The sequence below is a fragment of the Myotis davidii genome, unplaced genomic scaffold (assembly GCF_000327345.1).
Source record: "Myotis davidii unplaced genomic scaffold, ASM32734v1 scaffold698, whole genome shotgun sequence".
NCBI classification, from domain to species: domain Eukaryota; kingdom Metazoa; phylum Chordata; class Mammalia; order Chiroptera; family Vespertilionidae; genus Myotis; species Myotis davidii.
In genome coordinates this window covers 2,602,890-2,611,911 of record NW_006290032.1, presented here as the reverse complement: position 1 = coordinate 2,611,911, position 9,022 = coordinate 2,602,890, and the positions used below count along the sequence as shown (strand labels likewise).

Below are 9,022 nucleotides of genomic sequence, written 5' to 3'. Positions count from 1 at the left end.
AATGGTAAGAAGAAATTTACAATGTGTCTATATTTAAATAGATAGTTATAGCTGTCCCTGTAGTAGGGCTCCCCTTACTTGTTCTTTCAGAACGGACTAAAGGAGCTTTGTTTCCTTACAGGGTCTCACATGTCACAGGACCTCACAGGGTCTGTAATTCTTGTAACAGAGGGATAGTATTTACCACTTTACTAACCCCCTTTGTTCTAGACAGGCCTTCCCCAGTTTCCTACAGTTGAGGTTTTGTGCTACCCCTGACATGGGCATGGTCAAACAGGCCTGCAAGACAGTATACAGGTTGCTAACTGTCAACTGTCTCTCAATAGAGACCAAAACCTAATGGGTATTCTTCTTTGCCCAATTGGGCATCTGCCCTCTCAGCAGCTAGGCACCCTATACTTTTGAGGTTTACCCCACATAGCCCCCTTCTAGGGCAGCTAACACAAAGCCAAAACAATGGTCCTCACTGTGGGACACTGGACACTTGCCAGTTACTCCCAAAGACTACCAAGGACTGTAGACCATCACCAGTCTACAGCAACTGCTGGCAGCTACAGCTACATTCAAACCTGTAAGAGAATCAAAGGTTAATACAACATAGTAATACAATGAAATATAATATTGGTACTATAGCCGCTTCAGGCAGCTAAATCTTCTGCTACTAAACATGACATATGGTAGGGCTATACATTTTAGGGAGGTGACTAAAGTCTATTCTTAACCTCTCTATACAAGGCAAAATTGTCTTTGTCTCTCTGGAGCCATGTCCATGAAGATGCAGGCATCATCTAAGTCTATTATACAGTTTTCTGCAGGCTACTGTCAGGGCTGTGCATTGTGGCCAGTTCTTCTTTCTAGCTACAAATACAGTTTGTCCAATTTCCTTAAAATGTATTCTGGCACAGGAGAAAGTTGCTTTGCTATATACAGGTAGCTTAACCCCTATACAACTGGGCTTGGACCTCTGCAGTCTATAAGTTCGATATGCAGCCTCCGGTCCTCCTAACCCAATGAGGTTTCAGCCAGTCTCTGAGTCAGACTCCTCCTCTCTTTGAGAATTTCAAAGTCCTGATGGCTCCCAGGGAGAGCGCCCTTTTCTTTGCCTTTTGTTAACCCTGTTTATTAGTTATAGGGCCCTGCTTTCCTTGTCTTCCTACCAGTCCCCTTTATGGCAGAGCAGCAACCAGGCCTCTTCGAAGGAAGTGCACTAGAAGGGGATATCAGCCCCTTCTCTTCCAGGAGCAACAGGTACTAAACCCTTTCAGCACATTTGCAAACAGGAACCTTTTACTAGCTCTATCTGCAGCTTTCATAGATCCCAGGCTTGCTGCTCTATTCCTGGGGCTGTAGGAAGGCTAGTACCAGTCACTGGCTTCTGGCTTAACTGCTGTAGCCTGCAAGCCAAAGGCCCAAGTCTTGTATTGCTTGTTGTAAAACACTCATTACTCACTGGGCAGCAGCGGGGCAGCTCTAGTGTCAGGTAAATTTCTGCTGTTCTCCACTTGCTCGCTGCTGCTGCTGCTGCTTCTGCTGCTTCTTTTTTCAGGGCCACTGCAGGCAGCTCAGGCATCCAGCCCCACTTCTTTGTCCTGACTCTCGGGTGCTGAGTCTGCCTAGCAAACAGTTCTAAATCACCAGGGTGGCTTCAGACTTCAGCTCCGTTTCTCCTCCACTTTGCTCCTGGGAGTTTAGTTGTTTTTAATGTAATAAACTAGGGCAGAGAAAGATTCATTGCACTTACAGAAAACTTGCGACCTTGAAGTCAGTTGATAAGGCATCTGCTGGTAAGCTACAGAAAAAACCCCTACACCTGCAAAGCAGTCTGTAGCCAGTAAAATAACTGCCGATACTCCGCCCCTATTTCTCAGCCCAGGGCCCGTTGCTTTCCCCCACAGATTTTTCCTCTTATTTTTGATATTTCCGACCAACCCCCTGTCTCCCAGTCCAGGTGTTCGTCTCCCTTTAAACAGTGGGCATTTCGGAGAAAAGCAGCCCTGCTTCCCTCCACCTTCACCCTCTCTCTCTCCTCTGAGGTGAAGAGGGTCTGCAATAACTGCTAGCAGTCATCCCACATGTGTAAAAAAAGACAGACTCCAGCAAAGATATCAGACCCTGAGGGTTCTGAGAAAAAGAGGGATTTCATTCTTCCAATTATACAAATCACTAGTTGAGAAAGGGACATAAATCATGAAAGGCTGGCTGTCCAGACCCAGGTCCAGTGGCCCAGCCTGCCTCAAGGGCAGGAGAGGTGCTGGGGCCACCGGCCCAACACCCCCAGAAGTCCCATATTCCATTCCCTATCTAGTATGGGACAGACTGAAGGGGTTGAAGGAGGACAAAGCCCCTCCCGTTGGTGGGTCCGGAGGGAAGACAATTGGCGTCAGGGGAGGTAGGGGCTCTGGGTCAAGAGCTGGTGGTGTGGCCTGGACCTGAGGTCGGGGCTTACCTGGATCTGGCACCAGGGGAACATAGGAGGGCAGCCAGCTAATGGGTTCTTCCTGCTCTCCCTGAAGGACTGGGGGAGCCTTTCCCTTCTGGGGCCCGGCCAAAAGAATTCTCTGTCTCTGTCCCGATTTTCCCCTCAGGAGGCATGCCCTCATCCACCAGGGTTTCTTGGACAATATGTCAACCCAAACCTGAATATAAGGAATTTGATCAGGATGCCCTGGGCGGCCGTATATGACATAATGGACCCGGTAGGCATGGTCAGATCAAAAGACTCTGCATCCGGCCACCCCTCCTGGTAAGTGGGCCACTCCCATTCACAGAATCGCTGTAAATCAAAAGCATTAAAATTATAACTTTTAGATCTACCTCAGAACTTCGTTTAATACAGTAAATTTGCAACCTACGCAAGAGCAACTGACAGACAGAAATCTTTATTAACTAAGTAGGCTGATTCCCCTTTAATAGTGAGCAAAAGACTCTGAGAAAAATAATTCTCGCAGCTGCTGAGAGACTTTTGCAGACTATTACAGGTCCAGCACAAACGTTCAGCCAAGCATATCAACAGAAAAGCAGAATAAATCAAAGTAGCTTTCACTTCACAGAGACCAGTTAATGAGCAGCTAAGGCAGACAAACACCCGTACTCACACTTTCTTAGTAGCTAGCCCAGGCTGGAGCTGCATCCAGTCCCCCTTCTCTGTAGTAAATTGGCTAGTCCCACACAAACAAACAGCTGTTTCCAACATGCAATTGAGAACAGTGGGTTTACTTTGTCCCGACCCCATGATGATTGGTGACGAGAGACAGACAAGGGAGGGGGTGACCTGTTTTCACAGATCCTCTCTCAGATGCCCGCCTGGCCACGTCCCTTGGGAGCTTAGATTCGTCTTAGCTAAGGTGCACCCGTATAAACCCTGGGTCTGGTCACCTCCACGTGAGGGTGAGTCACCATTATGCCATATGATGAATTTCGGAACTGCAGGTTGGGGCCCACTCAGACTCCGTAACTGAAGTCCTGGAGCCACATAAAGGAGAGGAGAGGGCAGGCCCCCTCCCTCCACACTCACACACTTTCACCAGACATTCACTCAGAGTTTAAACAATCTACCCAATTCCTAACAATTTCCCAATTCCTGAGGGAGCTCTATAGCTTCCCGGGAGGTGATCAAGCTCCCCTTCCACTCACTCAGAGTGGGCCTGACTGATAGGGGTTCGATGAAGATGACTGACCCTAACCCATTCTGACAACACCAAGACAATAAACACTAAAACAAACACCGGACAGACAAACCCAGTGCAGCCTAAAGCCGCACAAACCAGGGACCCCGCCCACCGTCATGGCCGTGGGTTAGGACCAGGAGTACCGCTGCGTCCAGCCCTCCATATAGGTCTTTCCGTGGGACATCCCAATTCAAGTTTAACGACTGGTCTTCCTTACCTCTCTTGAGAGTCCAGGTGGCTCAGTTTCTGAATTGAAAGTTTTGGGTGGAGTCTCCTCCACCTCCCTGGGACCCAGGATGGAGACTGGAGGCCACCTAGGTAGTCGTTCCCCACAGGGATGTGGGGTATCTCGCTGAGTGCCCAGTGATAAATGGGGGAGAGCCTCCTACCTTAAATAGGGGGTCCCTCTCACCCCTGCTGGGGGAGAGCCTCCTGCCCTAAATAAGGGGTCCCTCTCACCCCTGCAGGGGATCTCGCTGGGGCCTCCAAATGTTATGGGTTCAATCAGCGAGATAGACCACCAATACAGAATTTAAATTTAGGAGCCTTTTTTAAGCTGGCCAGATGACTACAGCGCGTCCCTCCCCTCTAGGAGCCTGGCAGCTTGTAGTGCAGACCAAGGATCCCACAAGGCTTTTATTTGCGAGAACTACAAAGCATTAACTGATAAGGCTAAAAGTTCAGTAGGAAAACAAGGTCACACCTGGCTGGAGCATATCATAACACTTTGTTTCTTAAGACAATTAGTAATTTTTCTATGCTATGGTCCCTGCCCCCAACACATTCAGTAATCTTTCCATGTCACAGTCCCTTCCCCTAGCACAACACCTGTCCCAGAATCCCCACCTCCCACCCCTCCCCGGACTACAAACACCTTTTCAGAGTCCCCACCTCCTGGGCTTACACACACCTGACTCAGAGTCCCCACCTCCCGGTCCTTCACATACCTTCCCAGAATCCCCACCTGCCACCACCTCTCGGGCCTGCACACACATGTCCCAGAATCTCCAACTCCTACCACTTCCTGGGCCTGCACACACCTGTCCCAGAATCTCCACCTCCCACCACTTCCCAGGCCTGCACACACCTTCTCAGAGTCCCCACCACCCATTGTCTCCTGGGACCTAAACGTACCTTCCCAGTATCTCACCCACGGCCACCTTAAGGGCTGCACACACCTTCTCAGAATTTCACACCGGGCTACCACTCAGGGCTGCTCACACCTAATCATGGTCCTCAACTCCTGGACATCTCTCAGGGTCTAAACACACCTTCCCAGGGAACGCACCATTTGGCCAACTCCCGTGCCTGCACACACGTGTCTCAGAGTCCCCACAACCCAACACCTTCCTGGCCTGCACAAACCTGTCCCAGAATCCCCAACTCCCACCGCCTCTAGGGCCTGCACACACCTGTCCCAGAATCCCCATCTCCCACCACCTCCCGGTCCTGCACACACCTTTAAAGGGTCCCAACCCCACTACTTCTCAGGGTCTAAACACACCTTCTCAGATTCCCCACCTTGAAAAACCTCCCAGGCCTGCACACACCTTCTCAGGGTCCCCAACCCCCGGACACCTCTCAGGGTCTAAAACACACCTTCCCTGTTGCCCCACCTTTTAGCCAACTCCAGGGCCTCACACACCTGTATCAGAGGCCCAACCACCCACCACCTCCCAGGCCTGCACACACCTTCCCAGAATCCCCACCTCCCACTATCTCCCGGGCCTGCACACACCTTCCAGAATCCCCATCTCCCACCATATCCCCGGGACTAAACACACCTTCCCAGAATCTTATCCCCTGCCAACTTTCATCTCTGCACAACCCTTCTCAGGGTCCCAACCACCCACCACCTCCCAGGCCTGCACACACATGTCCCCAAATCCCCACCTCCCACCACCTCCTGGGCCTGCACCCACCAGTCCTAGAATCTCCACCTCCCACCACTTCCCAGGCCTCCACAAGCCTGTCCCCGTATCCCACCCTCCCACCACATCCTGGGCTTGCACACACCTGTCCCAGAATCCCCACCTCCCACCACTTCCCGGGCCTGCACACACCTTCTCAGGGTCCCCACCTCCCATCATCTCCCCGGACCTAAACACACCTTCCCAGAATTTCACCCACGGCCACCTTCTGGGCTGCACACACCTTCCCAGAATTTCACACTGGGCCACCACTCAGGGCTGCAAACACCTACTCACACCACCTCCCTGACCTGCACATACCATCCCAGAATCCACACCTCCCACCAACTCCTGGACCTGCAAACACCTTTACCATAATCTCCACCTCCCACCACTTCCTTGGCAAGCACACACCGGTCCCAAAATTCCCACCTGCCTCCAGCTCACGGGCGTAAACACACCTGTCCCAGAACACCACCACCCACCACCTCCTGGGCCTGCACACACCTATCCCAAAATTCCCACCTCCCACCACCTCTTGGGCCTGCACACACCTATCCCAAAATTCCCACCTCCCACCACCTCTTGGGCCTGCACACACCTTTCCAGAATCTTACCCCCTACCACTTTCATCTCTGCACACACCTTCTCAGGGTCCCCACCGCCCACCACTTTTGGAGGCTGAACACTCCTTCCCCGGGGCCCCATCTCCCACCATCACCTAGGCCTGCAAATACCATCTCCCCACCTCCCACCACCTCCCGGGCCTGCACACACCTGTCCCAGAATCCCCAACTCCCACCACCTCCTGGGCCTGCACATAGCATCCCAGAATCCCCACCTCCCACCACCTCCCGGGCCTGCACACAAATTGGTCATTTACTTTTGCTGATTAGCCTGTTGTATTTCATAATTCTTAAAATGTTATTAACATTAGGTCTTTAAGGGTGCTTTGACCAAGAATTCACCAGAGTTCCTACTTTGTAATTTTAACTTTGAGCCACCTCCCACCACCTCCCGGGCCTGCACACACCTGTCCCAGAATCCCCAACTCCCACCACCTCCTGGGCCTGCACATAGCATCCCAGAATCCCCACCTCCCACCACCTCCCGGGCCTCACACACCTGTCCTAGAATCCCTACCTCCCACCACCTCCCAGGCCTGCAGACACCTTCCCAGGGTCCCCACTCCCTGACACCTCTCAGGGCTGCACACACCTTCCCAGGGTTCCCACCTCTCGGGTATGCACACACCTTCCCATGCTCCCCAATGCCCGGACCTGCACACCCCCTCTGCATGCTGTCCTGAGTGATAGTCCTACCACCCACGGGGCTTGGGACCAGAGTGCAGGCAGCTGTTCTCAGGAATGCTCCTTACTGATGCTGTCCAGTCCTCCATTTGACCTCCCCGCCCCCCGTCACCCCTCCATCCCAGTCACACCCCCGTCATTCCTTATCTTACGTGACATAAAAGGGAGGGCGGAGGTGAACACAGTGGTGCTAGGACTCCCCAAAGTTTGAGAAGAAACGGAGAAGCTCAGCAGCCTTGGGGTGGGATCAGTGATGACCAGGGTTCCAGGGCCCCAGGGGAGCCCCAGGGCAGGGGGCTCAGGGACAGGGGTGCGATTAGAAGTGGTGACTGCAAGGACAGCTGCCACCAGGAGGCTCAATAGTCCCTCCCACTAACCTTTCCTTTTTCCCAGACAGAGACCAGCAGGGCCTGGAGGAGCAGTTCCCAGGTGGGTGCACCTGTTAGATGAGGCAGTTGGTCTTACAGGGCACGAGGCCGACTGCAGAAGTCGCTGTGGGCCCCTCCTCAGGATCGCCTCTGCCTCCTCCCTGGGCAGATGCCAGGTGCCAGGTTGCTGGCAAGTGTCAGCTCACAGCTGGGCCTCCCCAGAAACTGTCCCACCCCTGAGGGGCTGCCTGGCTCTAGGGGGGACAAGGACCTGACCCTGTCTAAGTGAGGGACAGCACTAAAGACCCATCCAGTGCCAGATCCCCACAGAGCACAGCCCCAGTGACCCTGCACCCTGCCCACTGGGCCCCTCGCCTCGCCTGCCAGGGGTCTCCCATGGGCACACCTGCCCATGCTCATTGTACCCAGTTACAGGACAGGCCAGAGGTGCCGCCAGCAACTGTAGATGTATCTTTGACCATTGGCACCAATAATCACTCTGTGTCACAAACTAAATAGATAACAAATATTTATTGATTAAATTACCCATTTAGTGCACCAGCTGTAAAAAAAAAACAAAAAACAAACAAACAAAAAAAAAAAACTTTGAAAATAAGTTTCCAGAGAGAGCCAAGATGGCAGCATAAGGTATATAACTGTACGTGCTGCCCCCCACAACCACATTAGAACTAAAACTAAAAGACAAAATGGCTATCATCCAGAACCATGGGAAAGCTGGCTGAGTGGAAGTTCTACAACTAGAAGAAAAGAAAAAAGCGCATTGAGACTGGGTAGGAGGTGCAGAGGCACATGAAATGGGCTGCAACTGGGTGCGCCGTTGTTTTCCATTGGAAGGGAGATACAAGCTCCTGACTGCTCTGAACTCATTTCTGGTGAGACTCTGGGGACCCAGACTCCTACAGAGAGAAACAGGACTGTCTGGCAGGGGGTCAGAAAGCGAGGGTGGCTTTCTCACAGAGCTGCTCGCAGGGATTATTGTTACTGTGGGGGCACGGGACTCGGGGACTCAGGGATGCGGAGACCCGGAGACGTGGAGACAGAGATGGCTGACGGACAGCCATCACTGTTTTCTCCGTCCTGGTGATTCTCTGAGACTCCGCCCACCCAATTTATAACCCCACCCAAGCTGTGTGCAGTGGCACAAATGAATCGCCTGTCCTTTCGCAGCCTAACCTAACAAACTGCAGCTGGGTCAGAGAGCTCCAAAACTTCCAAACCCCAAACAAAGAGGAGAAATCTGCATATCTCACTGTAGCTCCTGCTGGGTGTACTCAGCTGACTTTGCACCTCCTTGGAGATCCAGGAGCCAGTGTACCCAGTGGTCAGATACCAGATCTCAACTCCTCACATCCATAAGTGACACACTCAAGAGGCAGACTCAGTGAGCACCAAAGTCTCACTGAAGCAAGTCCTGCCCCATAAGGGTGTCTCCAGCACAGCAGTTCTACTATAAACATAGTGGGTCCTCATAGTCAATTGGCCTGGAGGTCATTTCCTCCTAGGGATACCAACTGCAATCAACGTTTAACTACAATAAGACTGTGCACCCAGCCCACAAAGGGGTGCACCAGGAGTGTCCACCTCAGGTGATTGGGGAGGCTGAGCCACTGGGCCCAATAGAACACCTACCACACAGCCACTATCAACACAGGGAAGCAGCCAAACTGCGGACACAAAGAAACATGTCACAAATGAAAGAAATGGAGGAAAGCAAACTACTGGATAGAGTTCAAAACCACAGTTAT

At 52.2% G+C, this 9,022-nt stretch overlaps 1 long non-coding RNA gene across 1 annotated transcript in view; it reads right to left on the bottom strand.

Moving 5' to 3' along the window:
- Window positions 1-306: 306 nt before the first annotated feature.
- Window positions 307-9,022, bottom strand: part of LOC102767676 — a 14,405-nt gene continuing 5,689 nt past the window's right edge. The window contains exon 3 of the long non-coding RNA XR_435625.2: window positions 307-316. This is a non-coding gene — a long non-coding RNA (uncharacterized LOC102767676). The remainder of the gene's footprint in view (window positions 317-9,022) is intronic.